The sequence below is a fragment of the Arachis hypogaea genome, chromosome 12 (assembly GCF_003086295.3).
Source record: "Arachis hypogaea cultivar Tifrunner chromosome 12, arahy.Tifrunner.gnm2.J5K5, whole genome shotgun sequence".
NCBI classification, from domain to species: Eukaryota; Viridiplantae; Streptophyta; class Magnoliopsida; order Fabales; family Fabaceae; genus Arachis; species Arachis hypogaea.
In genome coordinates, this window is record NC_092047.1 from 92,228,977 (window position 1) to 92,242,445 (window position 13,469).

The following is a 13,469-nucleotide window of genomic DNA, read 5'->3' on the forward strand; positions in this document are numbered from 1 at the left end:
ATTTTAAAATATTTTATTTCTATCTTTTTTTCAAAAAAAAAGTTATCTAATTAGAGTAAGAAGATAAGAAGTTAAGAATAATAAGATTATATAAAATAATCTAATTTTATCTTTTTTAAAAAGCTAATATTTAAAAAATAATCTCAAATTTATTATTATTTAAATACAAGATAAAGGGATAGTATCTTAAACGGTGGAAAGTTGTTATATTTTGGATAAATTTTTATTTTTAATTTAAAGTTAAATGACTAATTATTGATTATCATATTTAAATTATTAAAATAGGAAGTGAAATGAGAAGTGAGAACATGTTTTATCTGTATATTAATAAGCAATTCGACCATTACAAGACAATGAAAGTGGCATCATTTGCATAAATATTATCCTTCCCAAGTTCATAATCCTTATCCCAAATAAGCTTAAGAACCGTAAGACGGTAGCGCTCGAGTTGGTAGCAAAAGTCTCGATCAAATGTTCTGCAGCTGAGAAAAGGAGATTCGAATCACCGAGCCAGAAAGTGGTCTTGCGTGCTTGCAGACAAGGGCCTCGGTAGCCTGCTCCTCAGTTTCAAACTGAACAAGAGCCTGCTTTTTTCCATTCATCTCAAAGACCTTGCTGTTGACAATGGTTCCGTGCTCCTTGGTGCACGAAATTGTGATCTCCAGGCTTGAACAAATCCTGGTAATGGCTCCAGAGCTTGGTGCTCTGATCTTAATTCATAATTGTCACAACTTCGATACAACTAACCAGCAAGTGCACTGGGTCGTCCAAGTAATACCTTACGTGAGTAAGGGTCGAATCCCACGGAGATTGTTGGTATGAAGCAAGCTATGGTCACCTTGTAAATCTCAGTCAGGCAGATATAAATGGATAATGGTGTTTTCGAATATTAATTAATAAAATAGGGATAGAGATACTTATGTAATTCATTGGTGAGAATTTCAGATAAGCGAATGGAGATGCTTTTCGTTCCTCTGAACCTCTGCTTTCCTGCTATCTTCATCCAGTCAGTCTTACTCCTTTCCATGGCTGGCTGTATGCAAGGGCATCACCGTTGTCAGTGGCTACATCCCCTCCTCTCAGTGAATAATATGCTCACGCACCCTGTCACGGCACGGCTATTCATCTGTCGGTTCTCGATCATGCTGGAATAGGATTCACCCTCCTTTTGCGTCTGTCACTAACGCCCAGCACTCGCGAGTTTGAAGCTCGTCACAGTCATTCAATCATTGAATCCTACTCGGAATACCACAGACAAGGTTTAGACTTTCCGGATTCTCTTGAATGCCGCCATCATTCTAGCTTACGCCACGAAGATTCTGGTTAGGAGATCTAAGAGATACTCATTCTAGCTTATTTCATGTAGAACAGAAGTGTTTGTCAGGCACGCGTTCATAAGGGAGAAGGATGATGAGCGTCACACATAATCATCACCTTCATCACGTTCTTGGGTGCGAATGGATATCTTAGAAGAGAAATAAGAAGAATTGAATAGAAAACAGTAGTACTTTGCATTAATCTTTGAGGGACAGCAGAGCTCCACACCTTAATCTATGGAGTGTAGAAACTCTACCGTAAAAAAATACATAAGTGAAGGTCCAGGCATGGCCGAGATGGCCAGCCCCCAAAACGTGATCACAGGATCAAAATATAATCCCAAGATGCCTAATACAATAGTAAGAGGTCCGATTTATAATAAACTAGCTACTAGGGTTTACATGAGTAAGTAATTGATGTACAAATCCACTTCCGGGGCCCACTTGGTGTGTGCTTGGGCTTGGGCTTGAGTATTGCACGTGTAGAGGTCCTTTCTAGAGTTGAACGCCAGCTTTTGTGCCAGTTTGGGCGTTCAACTCTGGTTTTGGCTCCTTTTCTGGCGCTGGACGCCAGATTTGGGTAGAAGGCTGGCGTTGAACGCCAGTTTACATCGTCAATTCTTGGCCAAAGTATGGACTATTATATATTGCTGGAAAGCCCTGGATGTCTACTTTCCAACGCAATTGGAATCGCGCCATTTTGAGTTCTGTAGCTCCAGAAAATCCACTTTGAGTGCAGGGAGGTCAGAATCCAACAGCATCAGCAGTCCTTCTTCAACCTCTGAATCTGATTTCTGCTCAAGTCCCTCAATTTCAGCCAGAAAATACCTGAAATCACAGAAAAATACACAAACTCATAGTAAAGTCCAGAAATGTGAATTTAACATAAAATCTATTAAAAACATCCCTAAAAGTAACTAGATTCTACTAAAAACATACTAAAAACAATGTCAAAAAGCGTATAAATTATCCGCTCATCACAACACCAAACTTAAATTGTTGCTTGTCCCCAAGCAACTGAAAATCAAATAGGATAAAAAGAAGAGAATATACTATAAATTCCAAACTATCAATGAAACATAGCTCCAATCATATGAGCGGGACTTATAGCTTTTTGCCTCTTGAATAGTTTTGGCATCTCACTTTATCCATTGAGGTTCAGAATGATTGGCATCTATAGGAACTTCAGATTTCGAATAGTGTTATTGATTCTCCTAGTTCAGTATGATGATTCTTGAACACAGCTTCTTTATGAGTCTTGGCCGTGGCCCTAAGCACTTTGTTTTCCAGTATTACCACCGGATACATAAATGCCACAGACACATAATTGGGTGAACCTTTTCAGATTGTGACTCAGCTTTGCTAAAGTCCCCAATTAGAGGTGTCCAGGGTTCTTAAGCACACTCTTTGTTTTTGCTTTGGACCTTGACTTTAACCGCTCAGTCTCAAGTTTTCATTTGACACCTACACGCCACAAGCACATGGTTAGGGACAGCTTGGTTTAGCCGCTTAGACCAGGATTTTATTCCTTTAGGCCCTCCTATCCACTGATGCTCAAAGCCTTGGGATCCTTTTTATTTGCCCTTGCCTTTTGGTTTTAAGGGTTATTGGCTTTTTCTGCTTGCTTTTTCTTTTTCTTTCTATTCTTTTTTTTTTTCGCCCCTTTTTTTTTCTGCAAGCTTTGTTCTTTGCTGCTTTTTCTTGCTTCAAGAATCATTTTTATGATTTTTCAGATTATCGAATAACATGTCTCCTAGTCATCATTCTTTCAAGAGCCAACATATTTAACATTCTCAAACAACAACTTCAAAAGACATATGCACTGTTCAAGCATACATTTAGAAAACAAGAAGCATTGTCACCATATCAATATAATTAAACTAAGTTCAAGGATAAATTCAAAACTCATGTACTTCTTGTTCTTTTGAATTAAAACAGTTTTTATTTAAGAGAGGTGATGGATTCATAGGATATTCATAACTTTAAGACAAAGTTACTAACTACTAATGATCATGTAATGAAGACACAAACATAGATAAGCACATAACATAGAAAACGAAAAACAGAGAAAGCAAGAACAAGGAATGAATCTACCTTAGTGATGTCCTTGAGCTCTTCTATGTCTCTTCCTTGTCTTTGCTGCTCCTCCTTCATTGCTTTTAGATCTTCTCTGATTTCATGAAGGATGAAGGAGTGCTCTTGATGTTCCACCCTTAGTTGCTTCCAATAATTGTGTGGAAGAAAATGTATCCCCTGAGGTATCTCAGGGATCTCTTGATTTGCAGTCAAATGTTCTACCACTGAGCTATAGACCCTTGATGGAAGCTTTTGTCTTCCCTTTCCTCTTTCTAGAGGCTTCTTTGGCCTTAGGTGCCATCAATGGTTATGGAAAAAACAAAAAAGCTATGCTTTTACCACACCAAACTTAGAATGTTGCTCCCCCTCGAGCAAAAGAAGAAAGAATAGAAGAAGAAGAGGATATGGAGGAGATGGATGGCTGTGTGTATTCGGCCATATGGGTGGGATTGGGTGGGGAAGAGATGTTGAATTTTTGAAGGTAAGTGGGTGTATGGGTGTGAGTGGTAAATGGAAGACAGAAGGGATGAGTGTTTATTGGGAATAGAGGATGATTGAGAAGAGAGAAGAGAGTGAGTGAAGGTAGGTGGGGATCCTGTGGGGTCCACAGATCTTGGGGTGTCAAGGCATTTACATCCCTGCACCAATTTAGGCATGCAAAATGCCCTTGCACACAACTCTGGGCGTTCAGCGCCAGGTTGGTGCCCATTTTGGGCGTTCAACGCCCCTTTGCTGCCATTTCTGGTGTTGAACGCCAGAACCATGCTTGTTCTGGGCGTTCAGCGACAGGATGCTCCCATTCTGTGCGTTCAGCGCCAGAACTATGCTCTGTTCTAGCGTTTGAACGCCAGACAGATGCTCCTCCAGGGTGTGATTTTTCTTTTGCTGTTTTTGATTCCGTTTTTGATTTTTTTTTTTTTGTTTATTTTGTGACTCCACATGATCATGAACCTAAGAAAACATGAAAAACAATAAAAATAAGAATTAGATAAACATTGGGTTGCCTCCGAACAAGCGCTTCTTTAATGTCAATAGCTTGACAGTGGGCTCTCATGGAGCCTCACAGATGTGCAGAGCTTTGTTGAGACTCTCCAACACCAAACTTAGAGTTTGGATATGGGAGTTCAACACCAAACTTAGAGTTTGGTTGTGGCCTCCCAACACCAAACTTAGAGTTTGACTGTGGGGGCTCTGGTTGACTCTGCTTTGAGAGAAGCTTTTCATGCTTCCTCTTCATGGTTGCAGAGGGAGATCCTTGAGTTTTAAACACAAGGGAGTCCTCATTCCATTGAAGGACTATTTCACCTCTATCAACATCAATCACAGCTCTTGCAGTGGCCAGGAAAGGTCTTCCTAGGATGATGGATTCATCCTTTTCCTTTCCAGTATCCAGGACTATGAAATCAGTAGGTATGTAAAGGCCCTCAACCTTTACTAATACATCTTCTACTTGTCCATAAGCCTGTTTTCTTGAGCTGTCTGCCATCTCTAGTGAGATTTTAGCAGCTTGCACCCCATAGATTCCCAGTTTCTCTATTACAGAGAGGGGCATGAGGTTTATTCCTGAACCAAGGTCACACAGAGCCTTAAAGACCATGGTGCCTATGGTGCAGGGTATTATGAACTTTCCAGGATCCTGTCTCTTCTGAGGCAATGTCAGTTGATCCAGATCACTTAGTTCATTGATGAACAGGGGAGGTTCAACTTCCCAAGTATCAATGCCAAATAATTTGGCATTCAGCTTCATGATTGCACCAAGAAACTTGGCAGTTTGCTCTTCAGTAACATCCTCATTCTCTTCTGAAGAGGAATACTCATCAGAGCTCATGAAGGGTATAAGGAGGTTCAATGGAATCTCTATGGTCTCTAGATGAGCCTCAGAGTCCTTTGGTTCCCCAGAGGGAAGCTCCTTATTGATCACTGGACGTCCCTGGAGGTCTTCCTCCTTGGGATTCACGTCCTCTCCTCTCCTCTCAGGTTCGGCCATGGCGCTTATGTCAATGGCCTTGCACTCTCCTTTTGGGTTCTCTTCTGTATTGCTTGGGAGAGTACTAGGAGGGATTTCAGTGATCCTTTTACTCAGCTGGCCCACTTGTGCTTCCAGATTTCTAATGGAAGACCTTGTTTCATTCATGAAACTTACAGTGGCCTTAGATAGATCAGAGACTAGATTTGCTAAATTAGAAGCATTTTGTTCAGAGTTCTCTGTCTGTTGCTGAGTTGATGATGGAAAAGGTTTGCTATTGCTAAACCTGTTTCTTCCACCATTATTAAAGCCTTGTTGGGGCTTTTGATCCTTCCATGAGAAATTTGGATGATTTCTCCATGTTGAGTTATAGGTGTTTCCATAAGGTTCACCTAAGTAGTTCACCTCTGCTATTGCAGGGTTCTCAGGATCATAGGCTTCTTCTTCAGAAGATGCCTCTTGAGTACTGTTGGATGCAGCTTGCATTCCATGCAGACTCTGAGAAATCATATTGACTTGCTGAGTCAATATTTTGTTCTGAGCCAATATGGCATTCAGAGTATCAACTTCAAGAACTCCCTTCTTCATAGGCGTCCCATTACTCACAGGATTCCTTTCAGAAGTGTACATGAACTGGTTATTAGCAACCATGTGAATGAGTTCTTGAGCTTCTGCAGGCGTTTTCTTTAGGTGAATGGATCCACCTGCAGAAGTGTCCAGTGACATCTTTGATAGCTTAGATAAACCATCATAGAATATATCCAGGATGGTCCATTCTGAAAGCATGTCAGAAGGACACTTTTTGGTCAACTGTTTGTATCTTTCCCAAGCTTCATAGAGGGATTCACCTTCTTTCTGTCTGAAGGTTTGAACATCAGCTCTAAGCTTGCTCAGCTTTTGAGGAGGAAAGTACTTGGCTAAGAAAGCCGTGACCAGCTTATCCCAAGAGTTCAGGCTGTCTTTGGGTTGAGAATCCAACCATAATCTAGCTCTGTCTCTTACAGCAAAAGGGAAAAGCATGAGCCTGTAGACTTCAGGATCTACTCCATTAGTCTTAACAGTATCACATATCTGCAAGAATTCAGTTAAGAACTGAAAAGGATCTTCAGATGGAAGTCCATGAAACTTGCAGTTCTGCTGCATCAGAGAAACTAACTGAGGTTTCAGCTCAAAGTTGTTTGCTCCAATGGCAGGAATGGAGATGCTTCTTCCATGTAAATTGGAATTAGGTGCAGTAAAGTCACCAAGCATTCTCCTTGCATTGTTGTTGGGTTCGGCTGCCATTTCCTTTACTTGTTCGAAATTTTCAATCAAGTTGTCTCTGGATTGTTGTAATTTAGCTTCTCTTAATTTTCTCTTCAGAGTCCTTTCAGGTTCTGGATCAGCTTCAACAAGAATGCCTTTTTCTCTGTCCCTGCTCATAAGAAAGAGAAGAGAACAAGAAAAGAAGAAGAAATTCGAACACAGATAGAAGAGGGGGTTCGAATTTTGTGATGATGTGAGGAAGAGATGTTAGTTAATGAATGAATAAATAGAATAGAATGAGAGAGAAGGAGGGAATTTTCGAAAATAATTTTTGAAAAAGAGTTAGTGATTTTTGAAAATAGTTTTTGAAAAAGGTTAGTATTTTTTTCGAAATTTTTTTTTTAAATAAAAATAATTAGTTAATAAAAGAGAAATTTTTGAAAAAGAGGGAAGGTATTTTCGAAAATTAGAGAGAGAGAGAGTTAGTTAGGTGGTTTTGAAAAAGTTAAGAAACAAACAAAAAGTTAGTTAGTTAGTTGAAACAAATTTTGAAAAGATAGGAAGTTAGGAGGTTAGGAAAGATATTTTGAAAAGATATTTTTGAAAAAGATAAGATGAGAAGATATTTTTGAAAAAGATATGATAGAAATTAGTTTTTGAAAAAGATTTGATTTTTAAAATCACAATTAATGACTTGATTCACAAGAAATCACAAGATATGATTCTAGAACTTAAAGTTTGAATCTTTCTTAACAAGCAAGTAACAAACTTCAAATTTCTGAATCAAAACATTAATTGATTATGTTATTTTCGAAAATTTGGTATAAAAATAAGAAAAAGATTTTTGAAAAATATTTTTGGAATTTTCGAAAATAACTAAGAGTTTTGAAAAAGATTTGATTTTTGAAAAAGATTTTGAAAAAGATAAGATTTTCAAATTGAAAATTTGATTTGACTCATGAGAAACAATTTGATTTTAAATATTTTTGAAAAAGTCAACTCAAATTTTCGAATTTGATGAGAGAAAAAGGGAAAGATATTTTTTTGATTATTGAAATTTTTATGAAAAACATGAAAATTATGCAATGCATGAAATTTTTAGATCAAAACATGTGATGCATGCAAGAATGCTATGAATGTCAAGATGAACACCAAGAACACTTTGAATGTCATGATGAACATCATAGACACAATTTTGAAAAATTTTTAATGCAAAGAAAATATGCAAGACACCAAACTTAGAATTCTTTAATGCTTAGGCACTAAGAATTCAAAAATGCATATGATAAACATGAAAAGACACAAAACAAAAAATCATCAAGATCAAACAAGAAGACTTACCAAGAACAACTTGAAGATCATGAAGAACACTATGAATGCATGATATTTTCGAAAAATGCTAGATGCATATGCAAGTGACACCAAACTTATGATATGACTCAAGACTCAAACAAGAAACAGAAAAATATTTTTGATTTTATGATTTTCTAAATTTTTTTGGATTTTTTTTCGAAAATTATATAAAAAAAAAAAGAAAAAATAAGGATTCCAAAATTTTTAATATGAATTCCAGGAATCTTGCCATGTTAGTCTAAAGCTTCAGTCCAGGAATTAGACATGGCTCACTAGCCAGCCAAGCTTTCAATGAAAGCTCCAGTCCAAAACACTAGACATGGCCAATGGCCAGCCAAGCTTCAGCATTTAACACGAGAGTATATTGCTCTTTATAACAAATTGTAAGCCTCAGTCCAAATAAATTTAGACATGGCTTTACAGCCAGCCAGGCTTTACATGCTCCCTGAAACACTAGAATTCATTCTTAAAAATTCTGAAGAAAATTTTTGAAAACATTTTTATTATTATTTTTTTTTCGAAAACAGATGAGAAAATTTTGAAAATATTTTTGAAAAATTTTTGAAAAGAAAACGAAAAGAAAGTTACCCAATCTGAGTAACAAGATGAACTGTCAGTTGTCCAAACTCAAACAATCCCCGGCAACAGCGCCAAAAACATGGTGCACGAAATTGTGATCTCCAGGCTTGAACAAATCCTGGTAATGGCTCCAGAGCTTGGTGCTCTGATCTTAATTCATAATTGTCACAACTTCGATACAACTAACCAGCAAGTGCACTGGGTCGTCCAAGTAATACCTTACGTGAGTAAGGGTCGAATCCCACGGAGATTGTTGGTATGAAGCAAGCTATGGTCACCTTGTAAATCTCAGTCAGGCAGATATAAATGGATAATGGTGTTTTCGAATATTAATTAATAAAATAGGGATAGAGATACTTATGTAATTCATTGGTGAGAATTTCAGATAAGCGAATGGAGATGCTTTTCGTTCCTCTGAACCTCTGCTCTCCTGCTATCTTCATCCAGTCAGTCTTACTCCTTTCCATGGCTGGCTGTATGCAAGGGCATCACCGTTGTCAGTGGCTACATCCCCTCCTCTCAGTGAATAATATGCTCACGCACCCTGTCACGGCACGGCTATTCATCTGTCGGTTCTCGATCATGCTGGAATAGGATTCACCCTCCTTTTGCGTCTGTCACTAACGCCCAGCACTCGCGAGTTTGAAGCTCGTCACAGTCATTCAATCATTGAATCCTACTCGGAATACCACAGACAAGGTTTAGACTTTCCGGATTCTCTTGAATGCCGCCATCATTCTAGCTTACGCCACGAAGATTCTGGTTAGGAGATCTAAGAGATACTCATTCTAGCTTATTTCATGTAGAACAGAAGTGTTTGTCAGGCACGCGTTCATAAGGGAGAAGGATGATGAGCGTCACACATAATCATCACCTTCATCACGTTCTTGGGTGCGAATGGATATCTTAGAAGAGAAATAAGAAGAATTGAATAGAAAACAGTAGTACTTTGCATTAATCTTTGAGGGACAGCAGAGCTCCACACCTTAATCTATGGAGTGTAGAAACTCTACCGTAAAAAAATACATAAGTGAAGGTCCAGGCATGGCCGAGATGGCCAGCCCCCAAAACGTGATCACAGGATCAAAATATAATCCCAAGATGCCTAATACAATAGTAAGAGGTCCTATTTATAATAAACTAGCTACTAGGGTTTACATGAGTAAGTAATTGATGTACAAATCCACTTCTGGGGCCCACTTGGTGTGTGCTTGGGCTTGGGCTTGAGTGTTGCACGTGTAGAGGTCCTTTCTGGAGTTGAACGCCAGCTTTTGTGCCAGTTTGGGCGTTCAACTCTGGTTTTGGCTCCTTTTCTGGCGCTGGACGCCAGATTTGGGTAGAAGGCTGACGTTGAACGCCAGTTTACGTCGTCAATTCGTGGCCAAAGTATGGACAATTATATATTACTGGAAAGCCCTGGATGTCTACTTTCCAACGCAATTGGAAGCGCGCCATTTCGAGTTCTGTAGCTCCAGAAAATCCACTTTGAGTGCAGGGAGGTCAGAATCCAACAGCATCAGCAGTCCTTCTTCAACCTCTGAATCTGATTTCTGCTCAAGTCCCTCAATTTCAGCCAGAAAATACCTGAAATCACAGAAAAACACACAAACTCATAGTAAAGTCCAGAAATGTGAATTTAACATAAAATCTATTAAAAACATCCCTAAAAGTAACTAGATTCTACTAAAAACATACTAAAAACAATGTCAAAAAGCGTATAAATTATCCGCTCATCACTCCTACACAAGGCTTACAATGTCCTCTTCAGTGATGTCTTGTGAGAGGGTTGACAAATGGATCATCTTGGTTGGCGAGCAGCAATACCGGTAGTTTTTAGCAGCATTGCGATTGAACCGGTTGAGATTTGAATTCACATACTCGTGTGTTTCGGCACCTTGGGTTATATTCGGATGCTTCGAGAAGTTGACCTCCAATCGCTTCCCGAACAACATAGCTCCCTACATTGGAGAGATAGTATTAACCATAAAAATCACAAGAACCTCTAGTAAAGATATAAGCACCTAAGTAACAAACCTAAAGAAAATGTACTGCCAATTCGGCTTGGAAACCATCCCCCATTTGGATAAGCGCATGATCTGGTTTGTTCCTAAGAAGTTTGATTCTGACAATGTTCCCATAAATGGCAAACAAGTTGAACAGTTTATCTTCATCTATTCTCTGAATTTTAAACAGAGTTTGAGCCAACTTTAAAGAAAAAAGGGGGAAAAGAGGAGAGAGAGAGAACTTTATAGCAGAACGCAGAAATTTCAGGACAACATGCTTACATCAGGATTGAGATTTGCAACAAGAATTGTACACCTGTCGTTTGTTCCGGTTACCCCAGGAGGCAAGCCTCCCCCAAAGGCAGCTGCAATTGCTGCAGCATTGGCCATTTATAAAATTCAAAACAAATTGGTAAAAACTCAAATTAATAATAGTTTCAAGATCAGAAAACTCAATCTCCAAAATCAGTTACGAATAATCCAGCAAGCCTGGTGTTTAGTACATTCACCAATGTTTCTTCAAATGCAAAATTAAATAAAAAAAGGAGACATAAACCATTAGGCATTTCAAATGCTACTTTGCATGAAATGCCAAAAGGATAATGACTTCCTCATATATTCAATAGTGCATCAAAATTACCAAATAGTGACTTTGACTTGGCTTGAAAGGTACCCCACCTGTGAATATCCTCCAGCTATGAAAAAAGAGAAAAAGATAATACAAACACGACAAACCAACCAAAGCAACTTAAAAGGTTTAGCACCTCCTCTACCTCCAGAACCTTGAACACCATACATGCTCCTTGCATCACCATATCCAGGCTATTTCGTAGAAGATGAAGGAAGAAAAATATATTAGAATGGGCTCTTCAAAAGATTAACAAGAAATTTTGGTTGATAAATAGATAAAGAAAAGAGTCACGCAGAGCATACTTGTGAAGATCGGCCTTTCTGCTCTGTTGGAAGATTTGGGTTTGTGAAGTCCCTGCGGAACATTATTAAAAATCACAGAAACAATGAATACGAAATGTAAATAAAAGATATTGAAGTAGGAAAATTAAATGTTAAAAAAGAAAGAACCAACAAAATCTCCTTGATCGATCATTGTTGTAGTTCACTTGTAATTCATCAAGGCTGCAATTAACAATGAATTTAACATCCAAAAGTAGTAAGTTTTAGAACCCAGAAACCAATTAATGATGAAATTGCTTCAGATAAATTTAACCTACTTCGAGAACTGAATGTCCAGTTGACAGCAACCATCATATATGTTGCGTCCCTAGAATTTTTCAGAAATATAACCACAATATTAGCAAGGCAATATCAGAATTAACAAGCTGATTAGTGCCTAGCTCCTAGTAAATTGTAAACAACCTGAAGTGTACTTCTAGTGGTAACAGCACTTTGACGTGATTGATACTGGATGAGAGCCTGAAAGCCTACACAGTTTTGTAAATACATGATGAAATTTACAGTAGAATACACAAAAAAGCTAAAAATAAAATAAATTTGCAGAAGCATAAAAAATTTGCTAATATTAATGAACAATCTTCCATCATTTTCCAATGACCTACAAAAAAGAACAACCAAAGTATTCATCTATTCCAAAGTACCATTCCCTCATCCACCGAGTTAAAGCCCAAGGCAAAAGAAAAGAGTGGAAAAGTGAATAGGTAAAAGAAATAAAGAGAGGGAGAATCCAAGAGAATCTAACCAGCAGACTTCTGAAACGTTACAATCTTTTCAACATAGCAATAAAATCACAACGACAATAAAATCACAACGATAATAGCAACTTAACCACCAAGATTTAATTGGTGAAGGCTGCAAAAGTAAGGAGACAGGGAAACACCAAGATTTTATCAAGTGTTGATGCAGCGTCTTGCGCGGCGGCGGTGGCGTCTTGCGCGGCGGTGGGCGCAAGTTGCGATAGCGAGGGGAAGAGGAAGTTATTGAGATTTGGAGTAGGAGAAGAGGGAGAGAGAGAGACAGGGATTGAAAATCCTAGCAGAAATTGATAAAGAGAGCAAAACCCTAGCAGACTTCTTTTTTTTAAATGCCTTTGAATCTGAAAATGAAAGAGAAAGGGGACAAAGTTAAAAACCAATAATTTGAGGGGTCAAAATCTAATTAGTAAATTTTTCAAAAAAAAAACGAGGTATATTTTGTAATTATTTTTATGATGGTTAATGATAAACCTACAAAAATGTAGGAGCAAGGAATCCATGGCCTATTAATTGAGGTTTACGAAGTGTAACACCCTAATATTCAAATCCTTATGCTCGAGTCATAAGTCAATGATATTACGGTGGTACGACTCTCAGGTGGATTTTTAATATATAAATATAGGTAATTTTCGAAAGGAGTATTAATCGAGAAGCCTGAAAAGAATAGAAATAAAATCGCGAAGACGTATCACTCACGTTTCGACAACGAAAAGTTAAACTGCTAAGCCGAACGCAATATATGGACAAGGCATAAAGGAGATTAAGAGATAGATAACAGATAGATATTTATAGCATAAGTAAATAGCCACTAGTCGCGACCCGCGAAGTTTAGGCCGGCTAGGGTACAGTATGAAAGTAGATGACAACAATATATCCTAATCTCTCCCAAAGGAAACATAAGAGCCTCTATAGGCAAGTTCCAAAAGAGTTCAATATATAATATAATCTTTTCAAAACAAAGGTGTTGAGATTCTAAGCAAAACACAAAGTAGAGAAAATAAATATCTTCGCCGTCTCTCAGACGAACCACAGCTCACTTCTGAGCACCTGGACCTGTATCTGAAAAACAAGAGATATATACGGAATGAGAACCCCGGGCCCATGGGTTCCCAGTACGGTAAAAGTGCCAAATAAATTCAATGTACTGCAATAAAAACTCACTAAGCATCCTAAACTTCTTCACCAATTATTCATCCTAGGTTCT

At 38.2% G+C, this 13,469-nt stretch overlaps 2 long non-coding RNA genes and 1 other non-coding gene across 3 annotated transcripts; 1 reads left to right on the plus strand and 2 right to left on the minus strand.

Moving 5' to 3' along the window:
• The first annotated feature begins 6,138 nt into the window (after positions 1–6,138).
• On the plus strand, positions 6,139–6,246 carry LOC112730990 (small nucleolar RNA R71). Its single transcript, XR_003166787.1, has one exon. It is a non-coding gene; the product is annotated as a small nucleolar RNA R71 (small nucleolar RNA).
• Positions 6,247–10,283: 4,037 nt separating this feature from the next.
• On the minus strand, positions 10,284–11,155 carry LOC140177067 (uncharacterized). Its single transcript, XR_011868720.1, has 3 exons — positions 10,821–11,155; positions 10,570–10,713; positions 10,284–10,493 (listed from the first exon to the last, which is right to left on the minus strand). It is a non-coding gene; the product is annotated as an uncharacterized lncRNA (long non-coding RNA).
• A 469-nt stretch (positions 11,156–11,624) lies between these two features.
• On the minus strand, positions 11,625–12,170 carry LOC112730256 (uncharacterized). The gene is made up of 3 exons (XR_011868721.1): positions 11,913–12,170; positions 11,768–11,817; positions 11,625–11,672 (listed from the first exon to the last, which is right to left on the minus strand). It is a non-coding gene; the product is annotated as an uncharacterized lncRNA (long non-coding RNA).
• Between the last annotated feature and the right edge of the window lie 1,299 nt (positions 12,171–13,469).